The following is a 19448-nucleotide window of genomic DNA, read 5'->3' on the forward strand; positions in this document are numbered from 1 at the left end:
GGACTTTTTGGATAAAGAGAAGCTAGAAAACTGGACTTGAACCCTCAACAGAAATGCTAGAGCCTTTAAATACTTTTCTTTCTGTGAGAGGATGGCCAGAAAACCTCCTTTCTTTGCCTAGAGTTGCAGTATATGACTGCAGTCTTCCTGAAAGTAAGGGTGGGAGAAGCAGTTATGCACAAAGGCATCAGAATCCACAGCGTGCATCATATGATCAGCTAAAGGTCTAAATCTATGTGCAGCACAGTAACCCCCAGCTGAGAAACAAATCCACAAATGAGCAAAGGAGAATCACATCTTTAATTGCCCAATAGGGATATTTCTATGATTCAGGACATAAAGGATTTGTAAAGAAGTCCCTACCCCACCACACCCTCAACACCAATGATGATAAACCCAATGATATGTTTTTCTTCATAAGATGACCTGCACAAGAACATGAAGTACCATGAGGGAGAATCAGGTGACACCAGCAAGTGGGGAGAATTAGCACCTCAAGAACTAAAGATAATCATCTGATTGAACCTATAAAATAAATGTGTTCAAAATCTTCAAAGATAAAAAAGAAAGGCACTGAAATCCTAGTGAAAGAACAGGACATTATTTTTAAAGTATCATGAAGATTTGAAAGCGAACCAAATAGAATATTGACAACAGAATGTCTAGTCATTAAACTTAAGACCGCAATGACATATTGAACAACATATTGGATACATTCCAGGTGCTCTGGAACTGAGGAAACCACTCAGAATATAGACTCCAATACAGAGACAACATAAAAGCAGCTATGAGTCAATAGGGACAGATTGCTAAGTCATCTATATTTCACAGAAGCTGCAGAAGAATGTAGGGGAGGGCAATTTTCAAAAAGATAGAGCTAGGAAACTTCTAGAATTGAAGAGATCTAATACTGAGTTTGAGAATCTACTTCAAATCCAAGCTAGATCTACATATATGTATATGCTTTTTTTTTTTTTGCTTAGAGTTTTTTTTAATTATAAGAAGAAATTTCTCCCAGTTGGTTGAGTCCCTAAGACTTAACCCAAGGCCAGTATCTGTAGAAGCTGACAGATATCTTCAGAACATCATGGCTTCCCAGTGGGCCAGCACCCTGGGAGAAGTAGGTTTCACTGCATTCAACCTATTTTGGAATGAGCTAAGAGATCCAGCTCAGAGAAGTCATCTGTAGTATAAAAATTACATTCAAAGAGAGATGCTAACGTGGATATAAGCATTTTCACATATGAGCATTTTCATTATATGAGCATTTTCTCATTTAATCCTTACAATAGCCTTTTAAGATAGGTGTGTATGTGTGTAAGTATAGATGAGTCAACAGAAACAGAGGAATCAAGAGTCTTGCCTAGGATCTCAGAGAACAGTGGGATTGGGACTTAGACCTGCTGGATGCCAACTACTTTATGAGTTAACTATGATTCAATGTGCATAACACAGAGGAAGTAGGTTACCACTGTTAAAAGGAAATATGACTGCCCATTAGGAGCACATAGACTCTACAAAATTTCTTGGGTTAACTTGGAAGTATTGCTATCCTGAATCTAGCAGGGCACCTGGAGAAGGTAGGTCTTTCTGATGGCCTGTGACTCTGGCACCTAGGTGCTTCAGAGTATAGAACTAAGCCGTTACACAGCCAGCTCGGGGATACTGATGGTGGCAAATCCATTAACAATCTCATCCTGGAGATTTATAAATATTGTTTGACAGGGAAAGGGAAAGACAGCCTGTTTATTTTGAGCATGGAGTGTGTTACATTCATTTTTTTTTAAAATGTCAGGCATATGCACATAAGATGTGCCTGTTTTCCAGCAATATGCTTTTTCCACAGAACACTGAATTAAAAACAAATTGCTAATGGAGACACAAGTGAATGAATCAGAATCAAAGGGAAATACCAACACTGTCTCCAGCTAATCAGATCTCACAGGTTTTTTCCAGAAGATTCTGGCAGCTTCATGGAAGCCAAAGTAGGCTTCTCTGTATAGGTGGCATCAAGCACTATTTTTTCAATATGCTCTCCCCAAATGTATGATACGCACTATTTTGAAGTCCGTACTTTTAGCTAGTCTTCTATTTCTCAGTGCAAAGAAACCCAATTTATTCTTTGTTCAAAGAAAAAGTGGAATCAGAGGCCATCTCCACAGGAACTGATGAAAACATTGGCAAAACTTTCAGATAAAAGAGATCAAATTGTTTACCAGTCATCTTAAGAAAAAAGCATATAAATATATATTCCATTTTATGTTCACTCACAGACATTTTGAAAGAAGGGAGCTGGTTGGTGGGGGTGGGGGTGGCTCTGACATTCTTCCCGTGGGAAAACCTTTTAAAAAAGCAATTCAGCATTTTAATCATTATACCAGGTCATCTGAAAAAAAGTGTTTAACTTTCACTCTAGTTTTCATTTCTTCCCTTGCTCCACGATGGTTTTTCCTGTGCTGACAGAAACAGATTTCTGGCCCTCCAAAGAAACCTCATACACACAAGGCCAGCTTCCTGCTTGCTCTTTCACAGGGTAACAATCAATTTTTTAAAAGTTCTTTCTCTTTGTCTGAGGTACCCATATGCTTGGGTGAAGATTATAGGTTAAACTCCGCTGAAAGTAATTGAATTAGTTTGCCCTTAAATTTCTGGTCAATACCCCTGTCTGTGGATTCAGGCTTTCTACTGAAAATTGTGCTTTCCTAATGCTACTTCCAGACTCAGCTGTGTACTCAGATTTACAAGCAATAAATTGCTGGTTTGGAGGTAAATGGAGGTAAACGGTTTGGAGCAGAGAAAAATTAAAATGCTATTCTTTAGTTTTTCAACTTAAATTTCAGAATAAATGTCAAGGGCTACCCTTGGGTACCATGATCCAATTTCTCTCAGTTCAGCATGATCCGTGCTTCCTTGTCAGGGAAGGTTTTTGCATACATCCAGTGCTTGAAACTTTTGCTAGTGTCTGCTCGTAACAAAAAATCGTAAGTTGGTAAGTGGAACAAAAAGGAGATGGCAAATTTCCTTCAATGCCCAGAGTTAGTAACATTCTGCCTCTCATTTTTAAAGGCATTTGACCTGTCAGGGACAGTCACAAAGAAAATGGAACTCAGCTCTACACCATGAGGACAACCAGCCTGAACTCACCTAAAAGCCACCAAGACTTAACCAGTTCACATTTAAATGCCTGACACATGTGCCTTAACTCCCCATCATGTACTTAAGACCAAGATTATTAATCAATTACTACCATATTTTCCAGTAGGTACAGACAGGTAGGGCCTCAAGATCCTTCTCCACAGAGCTCTGCAGGCAACTCCTACCAGTAGGATTTACAACCCTCCTGCTGAACCTGATGTAATGATCTTCCTTTTCTAGGGTCTTCAGGCAGGTGGTTCATTCATCTTATGAGGGAGTTTAGATAGAGTAGTAAAAATTTTAAATAAAAGGTAGAAGGACTAGGTGTGTGTCTCCACTCCACCATTAACAAGTTCTTTGCCCTTGGTCAAATTACCTGTTCTCTTGTAACTTCAACTTTTTAAAATCTACAAGTAGCTCTAATCTGATCAGAAAATGTCAGTCATGACTCAAGGACTCCTGGGAGAGGCATGAAAATTTCAAGAGGGCCTGGAATTCATGACATTCAAAACATTGTTTAAATATCAAATGAATGGCATGGCAACTAATTTTCCAAAGTCGATGGATGTTGTTGCAATGAATGAAACACAAACTTAACCAAAATCACTATTGAATTTATAGTCGCTATTTTCTTAATCAATAGGCATGTCAAATAAAATGGTTATTCTTTACCTTTTGAAACCTCAGCACCCTCATCTGTTAATAGCATTTAAAAAAAAAAAAAAGAAGTCTGTTTCAAGGGACTTTAGTAAAGATCAAGCATATAATGCAAGAAAGGGCTTGATACAGACCCTGCCTGGCCCAGGTTAAGTGCTCTATGAGGCACAGACTAGGACATGGGCTTTTCACCACACAGGGCTAGGGTGCTATCACTTACTGGGCACAGGCTCTACCTTTTCCCCTGGATAGGGATCCTTAAATGTGAGCCAGGAAGTAGGGGATGATGATTTTTTAAAACACTTCCGTGAATTTAAGTGCTTAGGTAGTTCTGGGACATAGTTTGAAAGCTGGTTATATAAGTCCTGGAGAGCAAGGGTATTGCAAAACTCCTACTGTTCTCCCAATTTTAACAGGATTCCAAGTGCTACAACTTCCCCTATCCTGTAGCTCACATTTTTTTTTTCATTATGTTTCCAGATTCTCAGCTGGTTAAACTGAAAATTTAATCCTACAGAGGCTGTGTGTTTGGCAGCTTTCTTCCAGCCCATATCCCATTTAGAGGAAGCAGCCAGCCAGTATTATTACCATCCTATGGATATACATACATCTTTGTTACAGAGGGGTCCCACATTTAAAAGGTTGGGAACCAATGGTCCAGAAGATTCCTTCTTATTTCTACAATATGATTGATTTTAGAGTTAAATGTAGCCAATACATAAAAGGCACTTTCAAGTGATAGGTCTGGAAACACAAAACCCATCAGTGCTAAATGGGATGGTACAGTTCAATCCTATTCATCCAATCTCCCATGATCAAGAAGAACCAGTGGATGCACAAAGACAATAGAGACTTAGAGTGGGAAAAGACATTTCTATTCCATTCCTGCTAGTGCCATGATGCCAAAATCCACCAGTTTCTTAGCATAGAAACCTATGAATGACATGTGCTTCCTCCATTGTCTTCTTACTCCAATGTCCAGTCATATCTATCAATTTCCCTAAATCATTTCTGAACTCCCAACTCCTCCTTTCATATCTAGACTCATACCTTGGACTACGTGGCCACTTGCTTTCATTTTGACAATAGCAACCTCCTAACTGATGTCCTCACTCTCTCTTCTGCACCCCCTTCAAATCACTCTCCTCCTTGTAGTCAGAATAAACTTTCATATTATGTCTTGATGTCATTCTTCTGCCTGAAATCATCCCAAAACTTACGGATGGACTTTACAGTGTATAGAGACCTGCATACTTTGATTCCTGCCCTACATCACCAATGCGCTCTTGTCCATCTCTCTTCTCCACTTGCCTTGTGTAGCCACATTGGCCTTCATTTAATTTCTCAAAGGCATCAAGCTCTTTTCCCGCTTTGGTGTCTCCTTGTAGGATAGTCTGTCTGCCCAGAGCAATCTTTCCTTTCCACTTCTCTTTGTACTGAAGCCTGTACCTCACTCTCAACAAGACCTGATGTCATCTCTGTCTAAAGAAGCTCAGTCTATCTCATCACTTTGTGTGCTTCTTGAAAATGCAATTATTTGTAACCATTCATTTATTTGCTTATTTTTCCTTTTTTTGTTTCTAGACTTAAGATTATAAATTCCTTGAGAGCAGAAGCCTAGCCAGGTTTTTTCACTGAGGTTATCTCCTGAGTCTAGAATAGGTCCTGGCACTCAGAAAGCCCACAATAAATATTTGTTGAATAGATGGAAGAGATCACCATGACAATTATTTCTAGTGATAACTTTTTTAATTCATATCCTGTTGTATATGAACACTTCAAGGTAGGTTATCAAAAAGCTATTCAATCTCCCCCACTTAAGAGCCTTCAGTCTTGGGTTGTCCAAGATGGCAGCCACTAGCTACATGCATCTTCTATATTATGGGACATTTCCACCATCCCAGAAAGTTCCATTAGACACACTACTTTAGGTATTGGGTTAAGTTGTGTCAATCCCTTCCATAGGAACTAACATGAAGAAATGATTCCTCATTTGCTTCCTAGTTCTAATACAAACTAGTCATAACCTGAGATCTTAAATGGTTATCCCCCACATGAAACTATTTCAATTACAGTGCTTGATCAGCTTGGTTTACCAGGTATGAAAATGTGATTGGCAGTGGGGAGTGAGCCTCTTGCTGAGAAATATGAAAACCAGGACAAACTCCTACAACTCCATTCAAAGTGTTGCTTTGCTCTTCAGCTACAAAAGCTCTGTGGAAAGTACTAGTCTTTTATTACTAGACTATTGTTTAATATTTTTCCAGTACCAAAAACTGCCGAGAGCATGAGCTGGAGCTCATGCTGGTCTCTGCCTTTTGGGACTTACCATTTAATTAGACAGATGGGGAAAAATACCCAAGCGTGGTTCCCAATCACATTTTTGAATAATAAGCTGGATTGCCGCTTCTGGCAGGATGTTACACTGACAGGAGGATGCAGCATGAGGTGTGATACGCCCCGCCACCTCTGCTCCATGCTGGTACCAGGATGTGAGTGCTGCTTGTAAAACAACCATCTCTGGCTCACACGCAATTTGGGCTTTCCACTCCTGCTGAGACCCTTCTGTCTTGGGACTAATTCACTCTTGATCCAGTTTTCCTCTCTTCTTGGTGCTCTTAACACCTCCTTTACCCACCCTGTGAGGACTGGTCCACTTAGTTTGATCTTGCTCATTCTTCCTTGAGTTGGGGCATCTGTCTGAGTTCATATACTGGCAGATGCCTAAGTATCAGTGGGTCTACCTTGAGGGAAGTTGGTAACCTCTTTGCCAGGTGGGGAGGGATGATGCTCTAACTAAAAAGGAACAGAGATTGGGGTTCAGCCTGTCAGGTTAAGCTCATGTCTTGTTTTATTATCCTTCTTGGGATGGTGCAAACTTCTGTCCCTTGCTTTTCACCAACAAGGTCTTCTAGTTGCATCTAGAAAATATTACACTCCGTTTCTTTTCATATTAACAGATTTATTGATATATAATTTAAATACCATAAAATTCTTCCACTTTAAGTCACAATTCAACAGAGTTGTGCAACCATCACAACAATCTGATTTTAGAACATTTCTACCAGTCCCTAAAGAAATCTCAATGCCCATTAGCAGTCACTGCTTGTTCCTACCCCCAATCTTAGGCAACCCCTAACCTACATTCTGTCTCTATGGCCTTGCCTATTCTGGACATTCCATGCAAGTAGAATCAAACAATATATGTTCTTTTGTGTCTAGCTTCTTTCCTTCATCATAATGCTTTGGAGATTTATCCACATTGTAGCTATCTGGGTATGGTGTTCCTTTGTCTCTCAAGATAGGATTCCTAAAAGGATATACCACATTTTGTATATACATTCATACTCATAATTGTATACAAAAATATAAACTATATCAAGGCCTTCACTGAGAATGCTTACTGCCTTTTATTTATTGGAATAAAGCTTGGAAATTGATTTCTTTCATAACATTTTCCTCAGTTTCTACATCCTAAAAGACAAGCCCTTCCTCCTTAAATATGCACATAGTTGTATATCTTTTAGAATCACTTAAAAGCAAACACGTCCATAAGTCTCCAGTGTTTGCCAATATATGGCAATTATTTTCTTGGGAGAGATCATCAGGCCAATCACTGACAGGAATGATCACTGGTGATATAACCAAATACTGTCAATCTCCATAAATGACTCTTTTTAGCTGAGGGCAATGGCAAAATTGGCAACAATAATGTATTTAGATTTACAGTGAGGGTATAAAATATGGCACCTCTCCATCTGCAGCGATATAAAATACTTACGATGATATGAGTTATTTATATTTAATAGACTTCAAGCTCTCCAAGTCTCCTGCTTCTAGCTTGCTTAAGAAGATGGATGCTGCTTGGTTGCTCATGTTACCTCTTTGTTCAAGTAGCACTGACACTGGTGACTTCTTCACAGGGGATTATCTTCTAAAGCACCATGATGAATGCTTGGGTATATCCAGAGCCTTATTTTTATCTTTATGGTGGCTGTGGACTCTTAGATGCCCTTCCCTTAATGGTCTATGTTCTTCTATGCCCTTCTTCTACTCCATCCCAACTGTTGGAATCCTTCTTCCTCTCTAATCTCTGTTTCCCATAGCTGGAAGTATACTTTCTGTCTCTTAGCTTCATCATTTTTTTATTATTTTTTTCTATCTACATTCCCAGTTTGGCTGAAAGAGACATGACCACACACAACTCTTCTTGGTGGTCCAGAATCTCCAACTTTCTCACCTCTTTTTATAAAACTGATTAACTTGTAAGTATTTAGGAGATAAGGTCACTTGTTTCTAGTACATTGCTCTCAAAATTTATCCACAATGCATGCTTAAATAATTGTGGCATAATTTTAAATACCATAAGACAATCTAGAACTGTAGGTTCTTATCCTGATTTAGGTCATTGGATCCCAAAGATAGCTGTTTTGGTTCTAATTTCTTATTGAATTTTATTATTATAAACATATATTGATTGAATTAATTGAATGGCAATGCTGCCAGATAGTTTATCAAGTAACTGACACATTCTCTTAGCCTTACAAAGCTAGCATTGTTTCCCCCACATTATGGATGTGGAATTGAGGCTGGGAGACTGAGTGGTTTTGCTAAGGTCACAGAGCTAGTCAATATTGGAGATGAGATTCAAGCCCAGGTTAATTCTGATTCCAAAGTCTACACACTTCCCACAACTGTCTCTCAGCTTTCAGGTGACACTATGATCAGTTATGTCACTGATTTAGAGTTAGGGGTCCCAACATCTTTCACCAACAGCCAAGAGAATGACCTGTGTTCTTTTATATTGGTTACATGATGGGCAAGTCATTCAACTCTGAATGCATACTTCAAAGTCAGGAAAATGGCCATGGAGTAGATAGCACAAAAGGCTCTAAAGGAAAACACTCCATTTTCAGAGGCCAGTGTTCTACTTCTGCAGTTCTAACCGTAACTGTGGAGAATATTTTCTTCACAATCTACCAGCAGGATATTCATTCCCTTGCTATGTTCTGGAGCAGCCAAAACTCCACTTCCCCATTGCCCCTAGGGCTTTGAATGCCACCTAAAGATCCACACAGGGTTCTGAACCTTTGTGAGGAAAGAATTTCATTTCCCTTGTCTCCTTCTCGGTGTTCCATAAGGCCACTTGCAACCTTTCCATCTGCTGCACATAAAAACAGCCAGGCAGACAGCCTGCTGACCAGTGGTTGTAGTGATGAACTCTCTCATGTTCTGGTAGGTCAGAGAGTTGCAGCTGCTTTTACAGTCTCTGGAATTTACTGTCTTGCTTCCCATCTGGCTCTTTTGCACTAAAGATCCTTGGAGTCAAACCCTCAGGTGACTGCCATACTGAGCTGGTTTAACCAGGCTCACCTGAGTCCTAAAGACACAACTGATGTGATAAGTTGTCACTATTGCTATTTAATATTTATCAAGGGCACTCAGCACACTTGGCACCACTTGGACAGGCAACATACCTGTCCTCTCCTTCTTCCTATCTTTCCACAAAGAAATGGGTCCTGTGGGATTTACTTGCTCAGAGATTCTGTCCTTGCTTATTTCCTTAACCTTGGAGCTCTGTCACCTGCAGGTGTCCAGGGATTGTCTGGGTGGTGGAGGCTTCTGACACTAACCATCCTGATTATGGATATGACCTCAAGCACAGACCTCCTGTCACCCCAAATTAGCCTGAACAGGCACCAACCAGCTGGCCCTGTGGGAATGTCACCAACCCTGGATTTCTTCTGCTTCTGCCCTTGGCATTTGCAATCTGAGCTCAGGAGTCCAGCTTCCTGCTATTTGTGAGAAGTCACACATCCAGCATCAGTCTCTGTACCCAGCTGCCTTCACGCTCTCAGCTTTTTTCAAGCATTGTTTCTTTAAAGCTCCAGGCGAGTGTCACCAAGGCCATCTTTTAAAAGTTTGTTGGCCAACTTGCTTGACACTCCACTGAAGTCATCCTCTGCCTCTAACACCTAAGGTGAACTCTGCTCTAATCACCTTCCTGGCTGCTCGGCTGCCTCCCTGCCTTCAGCAGTCTCTTGCTTTTAACAGCTTGTTTAAGATCCTTGAAACAAGCTGTCGGCCTCCAAAGGAGGGATGGTGCTAGAAACAGTGTGGGGAGCTAAAAATAAACACCTCCCACAGATAGGGACAGACACGCTGTACAAATAAATTACCTGGCACCCTCCTGACCCGATTGGGGGCTTCGTTGTTTCCCACTTAGCGACAGCAAAGTGTTTGCATGGGTAGCCCTGCATTGCACAGGTGCTAGAAACCGTTTTTAAGTTCCCCATAAGATGGGCAGTGGCAGACAGAAATCCATTGTTTGTAGAATGGGTTCAGGCTGTCCAAATAGCTCCTTACAAGTTAGTCACCACCAAAGACAAGAAATCCTATTCTAAAAGAGAAGACTAAAACGTGACTAAAACAAAATCAGGCTTTGAAATTTTTATTTTATATATTTATTTAATTCCACTTGTGCAAAAACTAATAGCCTTTTAAATCAGTAAATACATTTGTCTGAGAATACTAGTATAGTTACTCAATAGGATGGTCTTTATATTAAACTTAGGACAAGGTTTATCAAAGTAGGCATTGTAAATAATAATAACACATGCAATAAGCCCTCTCTGTGGCCTAACTTGGTTCATTCATTATTGCATCAGGGGAATCCTGATGGTTTCCATACATCCAAGGTGTCATAGATCTGTTAGCTCTGTTTTTCTCCAGAGTCCTACAAAGTCATTTTTATAGTTAAGAAATGAGATTTTTTGAATGGTTAAGTGACTTGTCTGAGCCCAGAAGCAGCAGAGTGGTGGAGCCTGTTTAAAAAAGACTAACCACTTAGAGAAGGTCAGTTTATGCCAGGTACTGTGCTAAGGACTGTATGAATGCCTGTCATGACAGACCAAGAAGTCATTGTAGACCAGGGCGCAGTCATCTTTGGAACACCGTCAGCTCCTACCTTCTCCTGGTTGGTCAGTGCTGGCTGGGGGCAGGAGAGGGTCAGAAGGTCCAAGTCAGAGTTTATACCGGGTAAGATCAACTTCTTTCAGCCTAAACCAGGACACTCTCTGTGCTATTTTTGTGCATGGATCATGGCATACAGGATTCTGACAAGGAAACCACCTTAAGAATCCTGACCTTAAGAAGGGCTGATAAATAGATTTTGCTATAGTAACAAAAAGTTACTTTACAGCATGGAAAGTTCTGAGTGATGAAGTTCTAACAGCAGCAGGAAAGACAGAGACTAGCATCCAACCTGCAAGGGAAATGGGCTGGCTCCCCTTCCTGAGAAGGCTGGCCTGATTTCATACCTTCCCTGCAATTTCCACCATGAAAATGGATTAACTCCGAGGCATTTTCTATTCTGATTAAACATTTCTGTCTGTGGCGGTGTCAAGATTGTAAAACACCTAATACAGAAGATAATTACAATGCCATGAACTACTTTAACCTTTACAATTATTTGTGTTTTCAGAGGCTGCCCCTCCCTCCCAGCCTTCCCAGGGTAGGAAACGGACTGACCGGCAAATAAAACTGGGGCATACTGAAGAGGTCAGAGACCAAAGTGACCTCTAGAGCGTGAGTGATGCACAACCCCCATGGACTATTCTTGTTTTAATGACCAAATGCAGCCACTAAATGGTCTTCCTGGTGTCAGCTCATGACTGAAGAGAACAGAATATTTCTAGAATCTTAGAGGTGGCTATAGCAGAAGCCTCATCAGAGCAAGAAAAGGAAAAAAAAATAGTTGAATTTTCCTTTTCCCATCACTGCATTTGCCACTTTGTACGTAGAGGGCGGATTCAGTTACCAGCTACCGTGTTAAGGATTGTGAGCACTGAGCTAACATCCAGCAAACTCTGACAGGGACAGAGCCTTAAGATAGCATCAGACCCTCTGCGGCTATTCCCACCAAAGGGGAGTTGTTCCCTCTGGAGCCGTAGGTTAAGACCACTGGGTTGCGTCCCAAGTAAGCCATTTGCTTTATTTTTTCTACTAAGGTTTGATTAGATGCTAATTGTCATGGGCAGGGAGGGGGCCAGGTGGGGTCACTGAAGGATTTAAGGAGGGAAGTAACAAATAAAGAAGCGACATTAGGGAAATCACACCTATTCTGGTTAATGAAAGGCAATGAGGAGCCAGAATTTCTCAAGGACTTACTAAATGCCAAACACCTTGACATGTGCTTTACGTTTATTATCTCAATTAATCCTCTCTAAAATTATACAATTGGGCACTAATATTAGTATTTTAATTTTATAGACAAAGAAACTGAAGTGCTCTGCAGGGAACTTCATTGCCAAAAATCACCCAAGTGGTGGCAAAGAAGAGGCAGAGGCTGTGCTGGCAAATGTTTTTTGTTTGTTTTTTTTTTCTTTAAAAGGTTTTATTTATGTATTCATGGGAGACACAGAGAAAGAGAGAGGCAGAGACACAGGCAGAGGGAGAAGCAGGCTCCACGCAGGGAGCCCGATGCCGGACTTGATCCCAGGACTCCGGGATCACGCTCTGAGTCGAAGGCAGACGCTCAACCACTGGGCCACCCAGGCATCCCTGGCAAATGTTTTATGACTGGCTGGGAGGAGCGGGGAGAGAGTAGGAAATAAGGAATCCGCAGCAGGAGTCCTGCTTTGTAGAACATTCCAATTTCCAAGGTGTAAGTGCACAATGTCAGGGCAAAGCTATCCCCAAGAAGGACACAGCAGGCAGGGGACAGATACCGCTGGGCCACAGGTATTTCGGCAACACAGGTTCTGTTCCGTATGAATTGATCAATTTCCTTTATCCAGCTGACTTTGAAAAGGGGGCAGCCCTAGTGAAGGACTGAGAGAGGGCCCCCTGTGGTTCAGGAGCAACACCTCCAAACACAAGGCTTTGGACCTGCCTGACCTCCTACTGCCTGTGGCCTATTTCAGAACACCCAGCTCCTGTAAGGCACAGCCCAGCTAATTCTGTCAAGGCTTGCTACTTGAGGAATTTTGCCAATCACTGGTCTACCACACTTTCTTCTAGCCCATCCAGCCTCTAAAATCATTGGATTAAAAAAAAAAAAAAAAGTTTGTTCATTTGACATATGTCTCAGGTAAAGGTATCACTGGGTAATCTAACTGGACACTGTGAGGTGATATTACTACCATTTTTACCCAGGGTGGCACCTCTAATATTACCAGCACCTTTTGTCCCACCTCTAATATTACCAGCAACACCATTTTCTGACTTAGTCTGTACTTTACCACCTCACTTTTTTTTTCTTTGGGGCCATCTTGCCCTGGCCATCTGATAAGGAACAGGGGACCTATATTTGCAGAATGGCTTATGAGTAGTAATAACACCGTCATGCATCCCTCTGAAGGGTACCTGAGAATCAACTTAAGGCTTGTATTGTTTCCGCTGAGTGGCAGGTGAGTTAATTAATGAAAGAGCCGCATACTCTCAACTGCTCTCCCCCCAACCTCATCTGGAACTCCGATTTTCAGGAAGCATCCGGCTGACAAGACTCAGCTCAATTAGAGGTAGGCCCTCATTCAATTAGAGCAGGGGGTCTCAGGGCTTCTCATATTTGAGGACCATATTTCTTTTAAATACAGATTTTTAAAAATTACTCAGAAATGCCTTTATATAAAATTTAATCTGTGAAGGCAGTAGAGTCTAGAGGTGAATTCACAGACTTTGGTGTCAGCTGATCTGGGTTTGAGTTCTAGCTCCTATATTTAATATCCATGTAATGTAATCATAGACCAAATCCTTAATCTGTTTCGCCTCTTGATCTATCAACCATGGATAAAAATAACATATGTGACACTGAGTTAGTATGTAGATTCAATGAATGAGTCTAGTTAAGAGCTTACTTAATATGATGACTTCTGCCATATAATACTAGTAATTACTATTCAAATATGTAGGCAAGACATTTACTTTTTGACTGTTAAGAGAATGCTTGGTGGGCACAAGTATCTGTAAATCCAACAGTAACTCTGAGGTCCGTAGTAGTCAATGAATTGGGAATCACTGAGAAAGAGTGAATATCTACTACCACACCCTTCTCTCAATGCCCACCCCCAACACACACACACTTCTAGACACGCCTTGGCCAACCAAGGGACTTTTATATTTGAGTTTCAAGTAATATTTGGTTGGCTGTTTTTTTAAGAGTACATTTTTAAAAATGTAAATAGAACCCACCCTTCCCCATGACAAGAAACTGCATATTTTAAAGGCCTTGTCTGAAATAATAAATCAGAAGATCAAACTTGTTTCATATTAGATGTACCTTCAAGTAGTGGTTGAAATGAAGAATTTGCATTTAAATGGAAAGATTAATGACTAATACACAAAGCTCATATTTAATCACCATTTCCTTAACACAAATAATTTATATTTTTATACAGATCATTCACCTTAAGTCAGCAATCGAAAATGATAGGTGTAGTATTTTATAAAACAATTTCTGTGTCACCAATCACGCATCTCAGTTATAAATACTTCTGAGGCTGCTGGTTTCACACTGTTACTTGCAAATGATCTAAATGTTGGTACAGTAATTTGAGTGTAAATATACTTGAGAATGTGTGACTCTCACCTCATAGAAATATCTTAAACTAAAGAGAAAGAATCATTTGGGAATGGCTTTCTATGCATGGTCTGTTCTTTTGTACTTTCCCCTCTACTATGAGCTATGCAAGATTTGCACTCTCTCCAATTTTAGGCAATTGTTAAAAAAAATCTGACTTTCCTCTTCTGGAATAATTAGTAGTGAAAACACAAAAAGGATACACTTTTATTCAAACAAAAATGCGAAGGAATGTTCTGAAAAACTAAATGTTCTACTAGTCCCAGAAGACCCTTTATTGGTACATTTCCCATCAATGGTGATAATGCACTTGTGTTTACCAACTGGTAGGTCAGGAGTGATGTTTCATATTCTAAACTATTCTTCAGAATCAGATCCTGCCACCATATACCACTTATTCCATTCTGGGGTGCATTACATAAATACAGAGGAGGCTCAAAGGTTCTTGGACTTCTTAATGCCTGACCAGAAGAACAGCCAAGTTGGACCACTTTGTCCTAAGTATGGAACATGATAGAGGAAAAATTGTCCTTTGTCATAAGTATGGAACATGATAGAGGAAAAATTACCCCAGGCATTGCACTGAATCTGTTCTTTGTGTGTGGCTTTAGGCTCAATGTTGAGCAAATGTTGAAATTTGATTTACACTAGCTGGAGAATTATAATGAAATGACACATTTGCATTAAATAATCTTTCTTAGTCAGGACTGGCCAATAAGCATCAGCAATGCATACACTGCCAGACAATTTAAAGTTCCTAGTTGGTATTATGTCATCCTCTGGGCACTGATCATTTATGGAGCTTCTTCTCCAAGTCTTTTCTTCTCTCCCCCCACTTCATCTTTCTTTCCCCTTCTTCCCACCACCCCTTCACTAAGGAAGCAGCAAGAGCAAATTACATTTAGCAAGTGAGACAATAACATATTGGAAACTGGAAAGAATAAAAAGTTATTGAACCTGGTTTTGCCCTTAAAACTCAATAAAATTCCAGAGTTCGGCATGCTGTTTAAAAATAACACCACCTCTACAAATTGGCACCTATGCTCTCTATTGATCTCTTCTGATTGCTGACCAGTAAAATTAGTACCACTTCCCTCACCATTAAGAGGACAGGGTGAATGAAATGTGGGAGAAAATATAAGCACTTTACTCAGAAAAGAATGTCAGTGGACAACCTCTATCGGGCTTGGACTTTTTTCATTTCCAAGATCCTTCATTTATGCAAATAAGGAATGTGTCAGGAAAGATGCTTGGATTTTGTGGGCAGTGGTGAGAAGGTGGGTGTGTTCCCTCTGTTAAGAGGTTGGGTCCAAGCCCTGAGAAGAAGACTATGCATGTGTTAGGAAGTCTAGTTCAAAAAGCTTTCTGCAATTCCAACCAGGACCCGGTCATCCCTGAAGAGAAAATCTAGCTACATTGTACTCATTGTGTCAGAGCTGACCTATATGAAAAAAGCTGGCACCCAGGTAAGGTTAATTAAAAACATATATAATGCCTCTCGTTCCTGAAAGCTGTGACTTTACCTGGTTGGGGAGAAAAAAGGCTAAGAATTGGTGTCTAATGGGCCTTCCAGACTCAGCCAGTGGCTGCATTCACTGCTGTTCTGTGTAGTGATCCCTGGTGAATAATAGAAAAAGATGTGGTCCAGTGGCTAATGAAACCAGAACAGTACAGAGAACACATATACTTTAATTTATCGTCCCTCTGTTGCATCCGGATTCTTATCCAAAAGACCTTTTAATTAGAGCGCTCTCAGGTGAGATTTGTCCGCCTTTTCAATAACACATGGATAATAGGGAAAAGGCAAACAAGCTCTTTGTTTCTCCCCAGCACTGGGTTCACTAATCATCGTTCCCAAATTCAGCTCAGGCTTCCGCCCGAGCTCATTTCATCTTCATCAGCATTGCCATTTTCGATCTCATATTTCAAAGAGCAATTGGAAAGCAGATATTTAATCAGAAAAGTTTGGGATTCATTTTTTGGACACCCAATCTGTCTTCAGAGGCTTCGAGACAGACAAAATTGCTGTTGACTACAAAAACAACTGATGTCTGTGTCCTTGAGAAACACTGAAGCCTGATGGAGAAACTACATGGGCTTTGGAAGTGGCCAGGTCTGGTTGATACCCCAGCTCCACAATTTATTAGATGTTTGATCTTGGATGATTTGCCCAAATCCCCAAAGCATCCATTTTCTCATCTGCAAAATGAAGAGAACTCTCTAAAATGTCTGTTTGTTAATGCTGCTATATGCACTGGTTCTGATGCAAGTGAGAAAAACCAACTTGCACCAACTTGAGAGCAAATGGGGTGTTTTCTTACAAGAATAATATTAAGGCTCCATAGAAGTAGGATTTCTGTGGACTATATTGTGTCAACAGTGAAGGGGAGCACTATTAAAATTGAACTGGAGGAATCAGATTACGCCGTTATCCTGAACGGGAACCAATACAGCCAGTTCTCAGGAAAGACCCTGAACCCAGGATGCTGCCAGGAATTCATACAGTGCTCCCTTCCCCATCTTTTGTTTCTGTTTCTGTCTGTGAATCTACATAATTTCTCACCCCCTTGTAGGTTCCCTTGTTTTACTCTAGGCTACATAGCAGAAGACAGCTTCACCAGTTCCTGAGTATAGATGCTACATGTCCAGCCACATGTGGACAATCTCCCTAGTTTCTACTAATCTTGAACCCAAATTTAGAAGGAAAGGATTTTCTTTGGTCTAGTTTGTGTAAAATGGTATCCAAACTTGGATGATCTGATGAGGTTGGAGCATACATCATACTGTACAGGTTGGCTGCTCTAGAAGGAGATCCATTGCTTTTGAGAGTGAGATTAAAGGGGGTCTAGTGACCTGGAAAGATACCTCAAAAGAAATCCACAACCGGAATAGGCTGGCAAGGAGTAAATGTTGAATAAAGGTAACTAGAAATGTCTTAGTCAATGAGAGCTTTATAAAATGGATAAAAATTGACTTTCCAGTTTTTATCCACATGAGCCACCTGTTTCTGAAAAGGACAATGCAATTGATAATTTGGATAACAAAATTTTTACCACTTAGATCTTGACACTCAAAGAAAGTCTATTCAGCAGCCCAAACCTGGAGAATTACAATATAGATTTCTGCTCCACTCTCCAGGCACAACAGGGGATGCTCTTCCAGCCTGGAGAGTTAATGATGGTTCCTCCTCACCCCCCTGGAGAAGAGTTGGGGGCTTCATGGTCTCTACTGGGACTACATTGTACTTATTCCAAGAGACATCTCATTTCAAACACAAGATGATTCAGCTTCACTCAGATACTTCTTAACTAAAGGCCTCCAAATCCCGTGCATGTGAAAGGGAAAATGAGAAGCAAAACTACAATACTTTCTAGTTGCAGTGTTGATCATTAGGCCTGACATAAGCCGTCTGTTCTTTAATGAGTTGGTTTATAATGGAATATAAATAGAGTCGTTTGGGGATGGAGAGAGCTAATGGTTTCTCTGACCACTGAGGGATCCTAAGCAAGGCTACATCTCACAAACCTACAGGCTCTTTTATAAACTATATGTTCTCAAGAATCACTGGCCTGCTTCCCTGAAACCAAAATAGCATCCCTGGGCTGGACACCAGGACTCTAACCGGACATATTTCTTTGATCAATTATGACTACCAACCAGAGCAATGACCCATCTTCTTAACAAATGTTTCTCAGATGCTCCATTGAAAGTCTACTCGTGTTATGATTTTTCCCTTCTGTTTCATTTTGCTTCATACTCTTCCTAGCTTCTGCCAATGAATTCCTCTCTCCCCCATCTCTCACAAATATTCTTTTTTTTTTTCCCCAGAATCAAGGAGCATAGGGAACATACCTTTTCTCCCCAACATGGAGCAGTATGCTTACAAGTCTGTGTAGCAGAATGTTACATTGGAAGTTTTGATTGAGGCACTGAGATGTAAGAAAGATCAGATTACAAAGAGGTGCCCTAAGCAAAAAGTTCAAAAGAAATGTCTGAAAAGTGGCTTCCTGACTTTTGAGTCCCTCATCTTTGATGAGGCTATAAAAGAGCTAGTCAGAAAATTTTGAGAAGGTATTTTGGTAGAGTGCTGTATGGATCAGTGGAGAGCATGACATGTTCTCCATAACTAAGGGGACTTGGTAATGGGGATCTGACTCCTGCCTGAGAAATTGAGTAGATGGGAGCTAAACAAAGATGGCTACTTTGGGATTGACCTCCACCTCCAGGATGTGTTAAGATAAAAGCAGCACAAGTCTTTTCCAGGAGTCAGATATGAATTACATGGAGTTAAAGATGCAAGCCAGCCTTGATTCATTTTATCTCCTTCCCAGGAGCCTGCCTGAAAGGGCAAAGGAGGTCCAGCAGAATACAACTGCCAGAGGGATAAAATGCACTGCTCATGGCAGGAGGGGCCCAGCTGAGGCAAAGGTCTCCTATGAGAGTCAGCTTGAAAGATGTCAGGCTGTGTCATCACCTTGCTGTCTTCTGATGGTGCCCCCCAAGTGAGAAACTTTCTTCCATGCCCCCACTCCCAGGCCTCCTGTCTTCTGAGGCTCTAAGCCTTTCCAGAGGTGGGGAGTCAATAAAGGTGGCAACTCTCAGGTGGCAGAGAAGGTGAGAAATGAGACCCTGCTATCTCCTTCCTAGGCAGCAACCTTGAATGGAGTGGCAAGTTGTTTACTCAAGACTGAAACATTTAAATTAAATAACTAAGGTTATTTGGATAATTTTAAAGCGACCAGAGAGCTTAATCAAGAAATTGTGAGACTGGCTTACCTTTCAACTTGGGATAGTAAAGGAACTTTCTCTACCGAATAAATTTTAAGTGACTGTGTAAGACAAACCTAAAGTTGCTCCAGTGATTATATCCCATGAAACCTGCTTGTTCTACTTTCTGATTGCCTCTCTAGATATTGCCATGGAAATGAACATTTAGAGAACATTCATAGCTCAGAAATAATGCTTCTGATTCCTCTGGTGAGCTGAGGTAGCAAGACTGAACTGAAGACACTTCTTATGTTTCATTTCTTGGGACTTCTGACTCTTGAGGATAAAAAAATAGTTCCTGCAACAGACC

Source organism: Vulpes vulpes, chromosome 9 (assembly GCF_048418805.1).
Source record: "Vulpes vulpes isolate BD-2025 chromosome 9, VulVul3, whole genome shotgun sequence".
NCBI lineage: Eukaryota > Metazoa > Chordata > Mammalia > Carnivora > Canidae > Vulpes > Vulpes vulpes.